At 38.8% G+C, this 15685-nt stretch overlaps 1 protein-coding gene across 6 annotated transcripts in view; it reads right to left on the minus strand.

Annotated features, from left to right (window-relative positions):
* LOC310730793 (USP6 N-terminal-like protein) overlaps positions 1 to 13984 on the minus strand; it is a 40731-nt gene extending 26747 nt beyond the window's left edge. The window contains exon 1 of one of the 6 annotated variants that reach the window (XM_083549971.1): positions 13645 to 13984. The gene's annotated coding sequence lies outside the window, so the exon portion shown is untranslated. Of the gene's footprint in view, positions 1 to 13450 lie in introns of all 6 variants that reach the window. The other 5 variants (XM_083549972.1, XM_083549974.1, XM_083549973.1 and 2 more) reach the window with 5 other exon arrangements.
* Positions 13985 to 15685: the final 1701 nt, after the last annotated feature.

Raw genomic sequence — 15685 nt, forward strand, 5'->3', positions numbered from 1 at the left:
TGTGATTTTAAACAGTTCTTGCCATGTGTTACAGCACAGACCCTGTTCTCAGGGGGGTTTTAACCACACAAACAACTGGTATGCTGTTGTCGTTTTCTCGAAGCAACTGGTCCTCAAGAAATTCCTCATACCTTTCATGCTAACAGCTTCTCCTCGTCTCAATCTTCATACAAAGCTGGCGTTCCTGTGAATAATCAGATCAGCAATGTTCCGTGGAGCCAATCCATAAGGATTCAGTGCACAAGTAAAGAAAATCCTAACAACCTACATTTTGGCGTGAAATCTGACTGAGAATATATAAATATATCAAGATGTGATGATTGCCCTTCACTAACAAACTCTGACAGATCCTAAGCATTTCTTGCCCAAAATATTTAATCGGAATATATGGAGCTACAACTGCAGAAATAGGTGGTTGTAACAAGAAATGACCATAGAGGATGAATACTTATGATGAATATGATGAATATTACTTTTTTCTTGTATTACTTCGAATTTTATGCAACCTCAATGCTCATGGGGGTTACGTTCTATGACTCCTCACGAGTAACAAAAAATCGTGAGGTTTCGACTCTCCTTTTGATTGTTCCTTTTCAAGGGGGATTGTACATGTACTGTAGTGTAAACTCAACAAAAATTTCGAATTACTTGTCATAAATGTTTTATTTACTACTTTAAATAAATAATACAATAATAAATAGTTTTTCAGACAGTTTCACCGTATTTTTCGGACTATAAGCCGCTACTTTTTTCCAACGTTTTGAACCCCACGGCTTAAACAACGAAGCGGCTAATTTATGAATTTTTCCTGATTTTATCCCGGTTTCACAAACTTCAAGCCAAAAAAGTGAGCGACATAACATTAGACCAATTAAATTTCCGAACGGAAACGGAAAAAAAACGCACCTCACCTGTGTTCTAAGCTGCACGGCATCGTGAGAAAAGCTTCACCGATGGTGATTTTTAAACGCACGACGATGCCAAAAGAAAAACTCTAGGGTTTTTAACCCCGAGAGAGAAATAGTTGTGAAAGGAAGGAGGAAGACAGTGAACAATGACTTTCTTGGTCGGCTACTGTTTAGATACAAGCCATGTAACGCGTTTAGTCTGGGTGAAGGGAGAGCTCGCTAACTCCAGTTGCAACAGCAATCATATAAGCACAGACAGGTTTCCAAAACTCGTGCTTTTTTATTTTTCTTGCCAACAGCGTTACGGGTTAGTCAAAGAAACTTAGAAATGAGCATCAGAAAATAATAAGGACATATTCCTCGGTCTTGCACACATGCAGTAATACTGGAAAAATGCAGTGCCAGGCTATGCCCAAAATACCGCTATGCTCCTAAAGGAGCCACAACATATTTCAGCAGTTATACCGTGTAACAGACACTGTCTTTCGTTAGAGCCTGTGTAAAGTTCATTAGTTTCAATGTAGACACCTGCGGCTTATAGACAGGTGTGGCTTATTTATGTTTAAAATAAAAATCTTTGTCAAATTCAGTGGGTGCGGCTTATATATGGGTGCGCTTTATAGTCCGGAAAATACGGTATATCAATGGTTCATCTGCATGCTATTCGAAGAGAATATGCTGTTTTTCCAGAGACTATAAGAATGATAATCAAAGAAATTACCAGCATGTGACATTTCTCAAAATATTACTTTATTCTTGTATTGCTTCGAATTTTATCCTTTTTATTTTAAATCCTGTTTAATGTTGAACCTACAGTTAAAGAAGCTCAACGGATTTAAGATATTTCGAACAGCCTCTTTCATATATACCTTCCCAAAATGTGTGCTAAAGCTTCCAAGTCAGCATCTGGATCAAACTATTTTACAAGAAGCGCGGGATAACAGCTTGAAAGGATGTCATTCCAAAACCTGGCAAGGAGTATAACAGTATACCGGCGTACATTCAGAAAAGCTTTATCAATCTCTACACCAATGTCTGGAGATGGTATAATTTCAGGATGCCGGAACGAGGCTTGAGTGGCAGCATGCTGCCTCGGTACATTTCTGTGGTTACTGGATTCACTCGAAGAAACGACTGATTTACATGTGAAATTTTGCTCCTTTCTGAGAACCAGAAAGTTCAACAAAGTTTAAAATAAGCGTTTCTGACTTGATGTTGTAACCTCTGAGGGAAAAATACACGAGCTACTGTTGCTAAACCATTACTTCAAAAAATGTTAGCTGCCTGCAACCACAAAAGAGGGAAATGATATGATCGATATGTATAAGCATGCAGTCTGTAACAGAGCAATTAGCTGGACTGCCAAATATGTCACAGTTTTCATCTACAGAAAATGCTGTGGTTTATATTCGGTTCATTTGCAAAGGCATGACATCTGAGTGTGCATTTTAGAGTCGGGTACAAACACGGTCTTCTTGGCCAGTACACTCGCTAATCCTGGAAAAAAAAAAAAAAAAAACATCCTAGAAGCAGCCAATGGAGTTGTGGTTGTATCCCTATAGTAATGTGTCTTGCATTCATAACCACAATCCTTTTCTCAGTATACACAAATGAAATAGGACTGAAGCTTGGAAATTTGCAGCTTCTGATACATTATGCTCAAGCGAGGCATGTTGGTATAGGGGTTAAGCTGTTTGCTGAGAGTCACAAATTCCTCTCGGTATGCGGCTGAGAGATTTCCAGTATGGTGTGAGAGATTTCCAGCACTTCTATTATGTCTTTTTAGCTTTGAGTTCACTTCATGTGCTTTTGTTTCTGTCCTTGCCTCATCTCCACCCTTGACCTGTTATTGGTTGATTATCCTGAGATGTTCACCTGTACTGTGTTCAGCTGTGTTATTGTGCATTTTCCATGTTAAGTCCAAGACCCGTGGTTGGACCTCTGATTGTGGAAGGACTGTTTTACCTAATAAACCACGTCCAGTTTTTATAATCTCTCGGCCTCATGATGTCTTGCAAACGTATTATTTGGGACAAAAGTAAAAGAACTTAAACACTTGACTTGTCTCTGTGTGAGTGTGTATGTGTGTGTATACTAGGGATGCTAAGGGTTAGGGTTCTCCCGATGCCGTGCAGCTCAGAACACAGGTGAAGTGCGTTTTTTTCATGCGGTTGTTTTCAGCGTGACGAATGATTCGCATTTCCTGTAGACAGTCCGAGTGAGCGGCAGGTCAAACGTCAGAGGAACATCATCCATATTTATGATGTGGTGCGGCCCGATTCAGTGGGAGCGCATCTGATTTAATATAAAGAGTCTCATTGGTTCACCTGAACCTGTTCGGCAATTTAATTGGTCTAATGTTATGGGGTTCAGTCTTTTGGCTTAAAGTTTGTGAAACTGTGAAAAACCCAGGAAAAATCCATAAATTAGCTGCTTCATTGTTTAAGCCGCGGGGTTCAAAGAGTGGGGAAAAAAGTAGCGGCTTATAGTCCAGAAAATACGGTAATAATTAGTAGTTGTGCTATACTTGTGACCAACTTTTGATATGTAGATTGATCTCTCTTTGCCACACTGTTTCCCGAGCGTGTTCTCTCAACACCGCTGCTGCTACGTGAATACGACGTATCACAACAATACAGAATACAGATTAACATGGCAGAGGTAGAGCTGCATCTCTTGTTGGACACGGAACAGGAAAAATACTTCTGGTTTTATTTCAACTTTTTTTTTTTTTTTTACGTTCTGTACCATATTGGATTGTATAGCATCATATTTTATTCCATCGATTGTATTACATTGAGTCGCATTGTGTTGAATCGTAATTGGGGTGAATCATATCGCATCGGTAGCTCCTTTATATGTATATTTAATGTATAGTATCTTTGGCTATGCACCGAGTTACAAATCTCATCAGCCTCAGCCAGTTATATATCAATGCAATAAAACACAAGCTTTATGTGAAGGTAAATAGCTATAGTGTTGTACAGATGTTGCTGCAGGTCAGGTTTGTCTTGAAATAGTGCACATTTCTAACTTTAATTTAAAAAAAGCGTACATGCATATATGCTTTTTTGGCATACAATTCCTTAGAGACCATCTGTGCCACATATTGTGGACACATACACACACACACACACACACACACACACACACACACCAAATTATCCAGCTTCACCCTACCCCCAGGAAAGGTCAAGTCTGTGACATGCATCAGCAGCACTTTGCATTGGAAGCCATTAGCAAGGCCAGTGCGGATGTTTTTTTAAGAACGGAGTGAGAACTGCATGACTGATGCCAGATGACCGAGGCTCTAATACAAAGGGCAAAGAAAGTCTGCACTGAAGACTAAAGGACACTGTGCTGTTGTCTTTGAACCTCAGACGCACTGCAGTCGGCCATGCTGAAGGGGGAAAAAAAAAAAAACAATCTGTGGTTACATGTGGAAACTATCTGCGTTTCAGAATACAGGTCCCCGGGTTCATCTGTCTTTGAGGTAGCAAAAGCAATGGGAAAGTGGAAAATGAAAAGCTGTGGTTTTGCATCTCTGCTGTTGCTTCTATTGCATGCTTCACCATACGCAAGACCAAACAGAGGCAGAGAAAATGAAAAAAAGAATGAAAATCCAGCCTTCATAATTGTAGCAATGAATGCATGCTTTGTCAACATAGGAAAAATTTGGAACTGTTCAAAAACTGCATTATGTATAACCCCAGTTCCGAAAAGTTGAGACGCTGTGTAAAATGTAAATAGAAAAACAGAATGCAATGATTTGCATGGGGATTTAAATCCATATGATGTTCATAATAAAACAAAAAAAACATCAAATGTTCAAACTGAGAATAGATACCATTTTATAGAAAGAATTAAGGTAATTTTTAATTAGAGTTTTCGAAGAGGAATGTTGTCCCATATGTGTCTTATACCGGATTTTAGCTGCTCTACAGTTCTGGGTGTCCTTTGTTGTACTTTTCTTTTTATTAATTTCCCAGACATTTGTTGCCCTGTTGCAACTTTTTGAGATGTGTTGCAGCCATCAAATTTAAAATTGCCAATTTTTTTCCTTAAAATGGTACATTTCCTCAGTTTAAACATTTGATATGTGGTCTATGTTCTATTGTGAATAAAATATGGGTTTATCAGTATAGATAGCTGAAGAATCCTACAGTACTGTACAATCTGTGCCCCATTCTATAGTTCTTGATATCTTATATACTAGGGCAGAGGTCCCCAACCACAGGCACAGGACCCAGTACCGGGCTGTTGAAGATTTGCCGACAAGTCGCAAGATCGTTCTGGAAAAAATGTCTATAAATATGACACATAAAGGGTGTTTTGTACTTTTAAAAAACCACTATATAAATTTACAAATGCCCCAAACACACACACACACACACACCCATCAGCCAGTGCACAGACTAATTTCAAAACTAAACTGGTCTGTGGTGTACAAAAGTTCGGACCACTAGTGGATTTTTCTATATGCAGTATTTGGGTACATCACCCATATTCAATTTTTTTTTATAGATATTGTCACAAAGCAGTTTTACATACAGAATAATAAAATATCTCTATAATGAAATCCCTATAAATGTATTCCCATATTCCCTATAAATACTATAGAGTAAACTTCCCTATATGTTATAGGATAACTATAACTTCAATGCATGTAGGGTAGTTATATTTGATCATACACTTTTAGATCATGTATTAGGTCATCTCACTTTTTCCAGCCACATGCGGTTCTTTTTCAAATTTGAACTATGAAGTTGGAGGAACACAATTGTACAGGAAGTCTTTGGATGTCTTGGAAGTATGACAATGCAAACGTGCACAAAGCCAGATCCATGAAGAGATGCTTTACACGGGTGGACTTGGAATGGAAGATTTTCAGTGGCTTGCTATGGAGCTCTGACCTTGACCATATTGAACACATTCGGGACAAATTGGTTGATCTTTGTTTTTCCCTTTCCTACGAAACTATGTTTGGCAAGTAATGAGTATTGTAGCGATAAATTTATATCACATCTTTAATTTCGAGAAAAAAAAAAGGAACCAATCTAGATAGTAGAGTAGTGATTTGCTACTATCAACTTAATAAAAAGTTACCTCCCCTAGTGAGTATGTGTTCTTAAAAGCCTGCTTGAGGTCCTGGTTAGGAAAGCAAGTTTCCTCCACCAAGATAAAAGCTGGAATGGAAAATAGGATGTAATGGCTGAGCTTTTTGGTTCAGAGGCCTACCTACCTTTTTAAACTGGTTCATGTTTATAGAAAAAAGAAGGGAAAATGCTGACCTGTGGGCATGTATCTTACAGCATCTTCTATAAATAGAGCTGTGCCTGGGGAGCTGAGGCCTGGTGCTTTCTCTCTCTCTCTCTCTCTCTCTCTCTCTCTCTCTCTCTCTCTCTCTCTCTCTCTCTTTCTCTCTTCCCTTTCTCTAGCAGTACTCCATGGCCTATCAAACTAGGTAAATGACTTCCCAGCTAGATGTCAGTTGCTGCCCTGGCCTAAAAAAATAGCTGACCTACAGCCTGCCAGAATGTAGGAGCTATATAAGAACCACAAGAGCATTTGCAGAGCAGAAATAGAAATGATTTTTGCTAAAATAGCAAAGACTACAACAAACATCAGAACTAAACAGAAGTTTTAACTCTAAGACCTCTGGATTATACACCTAATATAATCCAATTCTATATTAATTACCCTAATAACTAGTAGAAAAAGTTGGTCACAGCAGTGAGGAAGAATGTATGTACATTCAAAGAAGTCCAAGAAGGTTATACAGACGTCGGTCATATAGGCTTTTATAGACGTCTAATCAGTTTTATATCCTGAAACCAAATTTCCCCAACAAGCATTCAGTGTTTTTCCAAAATATGTATTTCAAAGCCAGGAATTGTAAAGTGCAACCATCTTTATGACCCAAAATAGCTATCCAGGGCAGACTCTATCTAAAAGTATCACATTAAATATTACTACATTCAGAAAGTGATGGCAACAGTATGTGGCATATCAAAAATCTGCTGGGGAAATGTCCCCAGTGTGTGTCAATGTGTGACAGCGTTTAGCTTGGGAGGAAATACTGTGCCCTAAGCACCTTAATATAGTTAAAGTAAGCCATTATGCTCAGAATTGTTGCTGTTATAATACAAATGTCCTAGAACATCGACTAGGAAATAGGTAGCCATGTAGCTATAATCTGCTTCAGAGATGCAAGCCATATTAGAAAATTGACCAAAGACTCATGAGTAATAATCCCGACGTGCAACATTGTACTTTTTTGGCTTAGTTTTGCTTTTATATACAGATATGCTCTTAAAAACAATTTGAAAAAGAAAATTTAAAACAGAATGCAATAATGTGTACCTAGAAAGCATATCTAATGTTTAAATTGAAGAAAGGTAGCATTTTAAGGAAATCAATAAGGTCATTTTAAATTTAATGGCTCTAACACGTTTGAAAAACTTGGGACAGGGCCATGTTTACCACCATGTGTAGCATCTACTCTACTTTTAGCAACAGTCTGTATATGTCTGGGAAATGAGAGGACCAGATGCTGGAGCTTTGAAAGAGGAATTTTGTCTCATACGATACATCTGATACAGGATTCTAGCTGCTCAACAGTCTGGAGTTCTTTTTGTTGTATTTTTCGTTTCATTAGGTGCCAAATGATTTCAATTGGTAAAAGGTCTGGACTTGCATTTGCAATGGATGCAGAAAGCATTGTTTTGCTGAAATATATAAGGCCTTCCCTGAAAAAGACATAGTCAGGTTGAAAGTCTGGTTGATGGCTCATGTTTTCATGTAGTCCATGGTTTTTAAAAAGAATTTGAAATTTTGATTCATCCGATCACAGACCAGTTTTCCACTTTGCCTCAGTTTATATTTAAATGAGGTTTGGACAAGAAAAGTTAGAGCGTTTATGGATCATGTTTACATTCTGGTATTATATATATTTTACATTTAACAAGGTTTGTGGACTTGAGATTGTGTTTCAATCGATGTAGTTTTAGTCAAAAAAGCTTAATAAATTCAGTTAATAAACTACCAAAGATTTGCAACAGAACAAAATGTACAGTATCGGAAATGTTGGCATCATGACTAAATTTACCATTAAAAGGTCATCGTACCCAAACCTTCCAGTTAAACAGTAAGTATACTGTGTAATTCAGGCCTACAATGGTTAGGAAGTTACCAAGTTTCCGTTCTCCTTTAAAGGTTTTCGTCCAGTCAGAGAAACCCTTTATATACACCACAGAAAACATGTGAAACATGCAACATGTGAAACAGCCTATGTGACGTCGTTTTTCCTCACTTTACAGCAGAAAAGAAATCCAAAGCTGCCCCTGGTAGGCTGTAAAGGGTTTTAACACAACATCAAAGTCCAGACCGCATTAAAAGCGTATGTCTTACCCAAGCTGTGTTTGGAAATTATTTAATAGGAAGTTCAAAGTAATTTTATATATAAAGTAACATAAGTATTTACAGTTATATGTTACTTTATGACTATATAATGTGCCTCTTCATAACTGAGGCAGATGCATAGCCAATGACGCAATAGAATAAATACATATGAAGCAGCTCCCGATGCGAAACGATACGATTCTATTTGATTCAACACAATACAATACGATTCAATGCAATATGATGCATAAGAAAAAAATATGATGCTATGCAACTCAATATAAAACAAATAGTTCACTTTTATTTCTTTGGTTCAGACAGACAGCAAATCATCAATTTACTTAAGTGCCTCCTGGCTTTTAACGCATGGCCCTTTCACACACAGGCATTTGTAGTGCAAAAGAAAAAAGATTCATTTAAACCAGACCTTTTTTCCTGTTCTGTCTCTGAGAAGATGCAGCTCTACCTCTGCCATGTTAATCTGTATTCCATGCGACTCTCAGGACACGCCTTACACGGTCTCCACGGTGTTGTAATACGTCATATTCACGTAGCAGCGGTGTTGCTGAGAGAACGCGCTTGAGAAAAAGCTTAGCGAGGAGAAATTGATCTACATACAAACCATTGGTCACCAATTATTGATCACTTTCTAAATAATAAAAGTATAGCGCATCTACTAATAATTACATTGGTTTTTACCAATGCAAATATGTAATTTCGGTGCAAAAATCCAGAATATGTTCAAATGTATTCATATTTAATAGTTATTTACACAGTATTTATAATTATGTTACTTTATGACTCTATATACTCCCAACAATACTTCCAGTTATCATAGTTTGAGAATTCGGGAACATTTTCACTTCAACATTTTTCTGCCTACAGTACATACCTATCCAAGCCTCGCTGCTAAGAGTTCATAAATTATTTGACTGAGGTTGCTAAAAGCCTCCGTCGTGCTCACGGCTTGAGTTTGCTAGTTGAGAACAAGGAAAACAACTTGAGGTCAATGGGCTTGCTGTGTCAAGGTTTTGGCCTCTTAAGCGTTACTATAAATCTCCACTTGCACGCCTGTTGCAGTAATAACTATGTAATAATAAGTTACAAGCAATAATAAGTACTTTAACAAAGTTTAACATCAAGCTGGTGTGCAGAAAAATCAGGGCAACCATATATATATATATATATACACACAAACACTCAGGGCAATATTTTCATTATGTTGCATCATGACAAAGACGACACCAAATGAACACGTTGCAGAAAGAAAAACAACGTAATTTGGCCCAGATTACTTCTTCTCTGTGGTGAAACCTCATGTCCTGAGGCTCTACGTACCACTGGCAGAAAAGGATATGGGCACAGAGCCAGTAATTGGGTCGGCATGACTGGTTTTCCTCGCACTGCCATCTGGATGGGCCGTCTCCGCCTTGTACCATCACACACATTCAGAGCACTTTGGCTAACTGAAACAGCTTTGTTCTATCTGAGAGGATCTTTCATACAAAGCATGTGTATGCTATCACCAGTGAGGACCATGAACCCAAAACCTGAGGTTTATAATGCATTGTTATTGAGGGAGTTCTAGCCATTTGTACTGATTCAGAAATCAGGTTTTACCTCCTTACATTCGTGTTTGCTGTGGTGGATTCAATCCAAATTCCTATATGCTTGTTACTTACTACTAATAAGTATGAACATGGTCATGAAAGGTGTCATTAACTGGGACGGAAAAATATTTGACTTGCCATTGCATGGCCTTGTCCTAATTACAGTACAATGCCAATTATATTATGACCTTACCATTTATACTGCTGTCTTTTTAATAACCTCCTCTGATGCTAGTGTGAGAGTGCAGTGAAGAATGAAGCAGGCAACCAATGTGACTGCAAGGCCCTCCAGAAGAACAAAAGCAACCCCCTTGTATGGCATGACCAAAGCAAGAACCTCAGGTGGAAATAGGTGCATCCATTCAGAATCATGGATGATGAAATACATGTGAGTAAGCTTGGGCCAAATTCAAGAGCTGATAGCAGCAAGATAGCAATGCAGTGAAGTTGAAGTGAAGCCACTGTAGCACATGACTGGCAAATAGGCAAGATATGTGTAGTACAGTAGCTCTGGTTCACTGATCAGATGGCAAGGAAGTCTAGTCCCAGCTCTTCACTCTTCAACATTTTTGGCATTTGACGGACACCATTATCCAGAGTGACTTACAACTGAGCAGTTGAAGGTTAAGGCCCATGCTCAATGACCCAGCAGTGGCAACAAGGTGATGTGGGGATATGAACTCACGACCTTCCGTTATGAGTTCAGTCAGGTCCAGCGCCTTAACCACCTCTCTGCATCCTAACCCTCTCCAGCTTCATAGGAAGAAGAAAAGACTATGCCATTTAATGTAGCAATTGAACACTTTAGTGACAAAGAAACGGTGACACTTGTATGTTACACTTTATACTTATACTTTAATATATAATTAATACTTTTGTGTTTTTATTTTATTATTTATTTTATATTCTATTTGCTTCAGTATTGGACAGAAAAAAAAAAAAAAAAAAAGCATTTCTCTACATGTTGTATGTATGAACTTGTATGTGACAAACTTCATTTGATTCGATTTGATTTGCAATGCGTTCCAAATACAGGCTTCTTCTTCTTCTAACCTGTCCAATACTTTCATTAGCATAAAATCTTAAAAACGAGTGTTTCTAGTATTTATACATTTTTCATGCCAGAGGATGAACAGATTAGATTTTTGGAATTGATACAAACAGCGCAATAGCTTCCTTCCCGTTTCTCATTCGAAGACGCTACTTAATTATTCATGCTCAGGAACTCGACATGACAATTTCAGCCCTGACTTGTATCTTGTTAGTCTCTTAGTGATAAGCGATTCCATGTATCATACCTGTTAGGATATTTGCTGCATCTTATTTCAGATTTACAGGAGGTCCAAAAACAGGAAATAAATAGTTCTACACAAAAAGGTCTCACAGAGGAAATGCTGATCGTACCGAAAATTTGTGGCGGTGCTAAAGGACACCTGAAACCTCTGTGTTTCCGAAAAAGTGACTGAGCAGCAACAGTTGAACCTCGCTACCCAACGGTATTTCACACATCTGTGCCGATTACGCTGAGCAACTCAGTGTCTTGAAAGACAGACCAGATGCTTGGCTGAGGGTTCCAGCAGAGTTTGTGTTTTTTTCTAAACTCCACCACGACACTCTAAGTACAGTGTAAACATCCAGTGTGAGTGGGACTGCCAAAGGTAAATATGAATCACGGAGACGAATCACAAAATCACAGAACTCGAAGGACTGAAGGAAAAGAAAGGAAACACGGCACACGACAGGCTTTACAACTTTACAGGAGTTCATAGCAGATGGTAATAGAAGTGCTGGGATCCATTTTACAGTATTGCAGGGACCTTAATGACTCATGTGATACAGGCCTGTGGGTGGCTAATGGGCACATTTGCAGGCTCAGAGAAAACACTGAACAAAAGCACTCACCACAATCCGATCTTTCCCGAAGAAAGGAAGTGAATGACAAGCGAACCATTGTTCACAACAACGATTTTTCAATATTTTCACAAGGTAAAATACAGGGCTTCAAAATCACCCAGGTGCATGTATATACCTGGAGAACATCTTCAAAACACAAAACATCAAGACTAAATATTAAGGACGTACGTCTCGCTATGTGACACACGTCTGCAGCGCGGCTGAGCACGTGACGCCTCCTTTCGACACGCACAAATACACGTGTTTGCAATAAGTTGGAACAATAGCTCCCGAGGCTCAGATGCAAACACGTGACTCTCGATAGCACATCATTTGTCAGGGAGGAGAATTATGAGAAGAGCTAAAGCCTCTGACACAAAGAGAACGTACTGGTGGAAATACAGCTTTACATCAAAATCCTTGAAAAAAACACCATAATGCACATCTACAGAGGCAACAATGGGATACCAAACCAATAAAAAAGATCTATCAATAAAGAAAGCATTACCAAGGGGATTGTAAATGTTGAGGGGGGGATTGACAAATACAAATGATTACCCCAAGGGGTCTTAAAATTAATTTACATCCATACACTGTGGAAAAATAAATCTTTATGGCATCCAATACTGATTAATATTGAATGTATGTATGTATGTACTGTATGTAAATACTGTTGCATTTTGCAGATAAAGTCTGGGCCATGAAAACACCAAAAAATCTCACACTCTTGTACACACAGTACACAGTGTACATGTTACTCTTTAATTTGCAGTACACAATTCACCTGTGTTAGATCAAATATTTCAGAATATAGTGCAGTATATCATTTAGAATATTTCACTCTAGTATTGCCTTCATGTTTGGATTAGGTCATTGAGTTGCAGTGAAGGTTACAGTGCATTATGAATCCAATATATTTTATGTTTGGATATATTTGTCTTACGTTTTAAGGCTACAGGAGGGATTCTAAAGTATCTTAATGGGGTATCTTGCTTAATTTACGCGAATATGAATCATTTATTCTTCCACTGTACCAAAAAGGCACCTATTTGGTCATCTATATTGGGACACTTGCATTGCTTATACCTTCAGAGCGAATATTTTATAAAAGCAGAACATTCAATCAGTTCAGAGTAAACAGGTTTAAGTTGAAAGATTTGTTTCTCATGCCTTCAAATAGCCTACAAAGACGAAAGAATGTGGTTGTCTGAATAATATTTTTACATGATTAAAATTTCTAATAAAACAACCCCAATGCCTATGATATCACACTTACAGCATTTGGTGAAAACATTGATCCAGAGTACTTTACAATTATGTAATTTGTGCAACCTTTGAAACCATGCTCAAGGGCCCCTTCTAGTCAGAAGACCAATGTCTTAAACGATTAAGCTAGCACTATCTATTTGATGGCGTTCAAAATACTAATACTTGTATCGGTATCGATGATCCCGATATCAAAGTATCGAATCGAGTCGAAAACAATTAGTATCGCCCATCCGATGGCGTTCTGTCGTCAACACTGCAATCCAAATGCGCATACGCGACTTGACGGCTATAACATACTGCCCTAATAATAATAATAATAATGCGCATACTGCCCTAATAAATAGTATGCGAAAGGGGTACGCTACTTACGTAGGTATCGATCATCACACAATCCGATCAGAAAAATAATAGTAAATATTTATAATCCACTCCGAGGTCTAACGAGAGCGCAAAGATCTCTTTTTTTTTATAAGGCAAATGCAATAGGATTGGGACAGTGGGTTCCAAACAAAGCTGCCCGCTGAGATGCCATTATAAACCCACGGGGTGAACGGCAGCGTTACCGGTTACGGAGGACGCGCTCCGGTTCTTCCCGTGCGGCAGCGGCGATCCGAGCTTTTCATTCTCTGAACGCGGACATAGTGCCGAGCGGCGGATCTTTTCGGTGAACGCGCAGGAGCGCAGCTTCCAACCCACACGGCGCAGCGGCAACTGGCGGCGGCGAAGGGACGCTGCTATCGAACGGGCTTAGACGCGACGGAACATGCGCAGATCAAACGCAGCGCTGCGCCGCGCCACGCCACGCCACATGGCGTCTCACAACACAGTCAACTTGTAAACAAATGTACTTTTGCCCGCAGGAAATTTCAGCTCCTGCCTAATCGAACAGAGAATTACTGACTACTACACTCAAACTAGAATATTAGAAATGTTGTTTTATTGGTTCATCAATTCAGTAATTCGTTCAATTCTTCATTCATCACTTTATCCACATGTAAATCAGGGAGTATGAGGAGGGGGAGTGGGCGTGGTGGAGGGGGGGCGTGGGGGGGCGGCTGGACCTACAAGAAGCCTTTATAATTTCATCATTTCATTCCAAATCTATTTACATTCATCTCAGACTTGCTCAACTTTCCCTTAAACGTGAGAGCCAAGGGCCTCACTTAAGGGCCCTTAAGTGACAACACTAGGCCACTGACTGTATAAGACTATAGAAAAGACATTACTCATAATCACACACTGTGGTGCTCATGGTATTTCTCACTCTCTGGTGTTAAGTATAATTACTCTCTTGATGTCACCCAAATGAGCATAAGTTCCCCTTTTGAGTTTGGTTCTTCTTAAGGTTTCTTCCACATACCATCTGAGGGAGTTTTTCCTTGCCACAATCACCCCAGATTTGCTCATCGGGGATAAACACACATCATTCCCGTTCATTCTTAAGTTCTGTAAAGCTGCTTTGAGACAATGTCCATTGTGAAAGCGTCATATAAATGAACTGAACGTAAACAATAACATTCCTATTAGAAGTCCAAAATCATTAAACTACCACTCCGTTATACAGTAACAGTCAAAAACTTGGACTCACCTTCTTCTGCCATGGTTTTTTATTTGTATAATTTTCAATACTGAAGACATAAAATCTATTAAGGAACCACACCACATTATGCTTTGCAACAGTCTTTGTAAACAAATCAGCTTGTAAACAAGTCAGCTTTTGCCTCAATGAGATCTCAACTCCAATGGACTGCAGATTTACTGACTATTACACTCAAACTATAAGATCAGAAAATAGTCAATCACCCATTCATTCATTTATTCATTCATTCATTTATTCATCGATTTATTAATTAATTCATTCATTCCATTCCATTCTTCAATTAATCCCTTTATCCATTGGGCAGTATGGGGCAACAGGCAGGACCTTCAAGAAGCCTTTATTATCTTTTAACTATTTACATTTATGGTGAACACCCTCAAACCAGCACTTCAGAGTTCACTCAAGGGCCCAGAATTGGCCTCTTGACAGCATTAACCCCTTAACAGCATTAAGAGTTGAGAGGTGTAGGCGTAGCTCAGTGGTTAAGATGTTGGACTGCTTCTCAGAAGAAGATAAGTTTAAATCCCACCACTACTAAGCTGCCCCTGCTTTTATCTCCATGTGTGAGTTGTATGGGTAAGGTATTTGTAAGTCACTCCGGACAGAGTGTCTGTCTGCCAAATGTTTTAAATGCAATCAGAAGTCCAAGTGAGTCCACTTCAGTCGTGTTTTATTTGTATTTTTTTCAGCATTGTGCAATAATACTGAAGACATTGAAAAGATGAGCTACCACTTTTTTATACAGTCCAAAGCTCAGCAACTCTTTCTTCTTCAGTGGTTGTTTATTTTTACCTGCATTAGAGCATCAGTTGTCTTGACAAGGCTCACCTGTGAACTGAGAACTATTCCAAGTGACTACCTTGTAAATCTGATGAGAGAATGCCAACGGTGTGCACAGCTGGCATCGAAGCTAAATTGAGCTCTTTTGAAGACGAAAAAATTGCACATCTTAGACAGAGAAGACAGACGGTTTAAGAAAGGAGTGAAGGAGGTCATCTCTAGGT

The sequence above is a fragment of the Silurus aristotelis genome, assembly GCF_946808225.1.
Source record: "Silurus aristotelis genome assembly, chromosome: 9".
Taxonomy (NCBI): Eukaryota; Metazoa; Chordata; class Actinopteri; order Siluriformes; family Siluridae; genus Silurus; species Silurus aristotelis.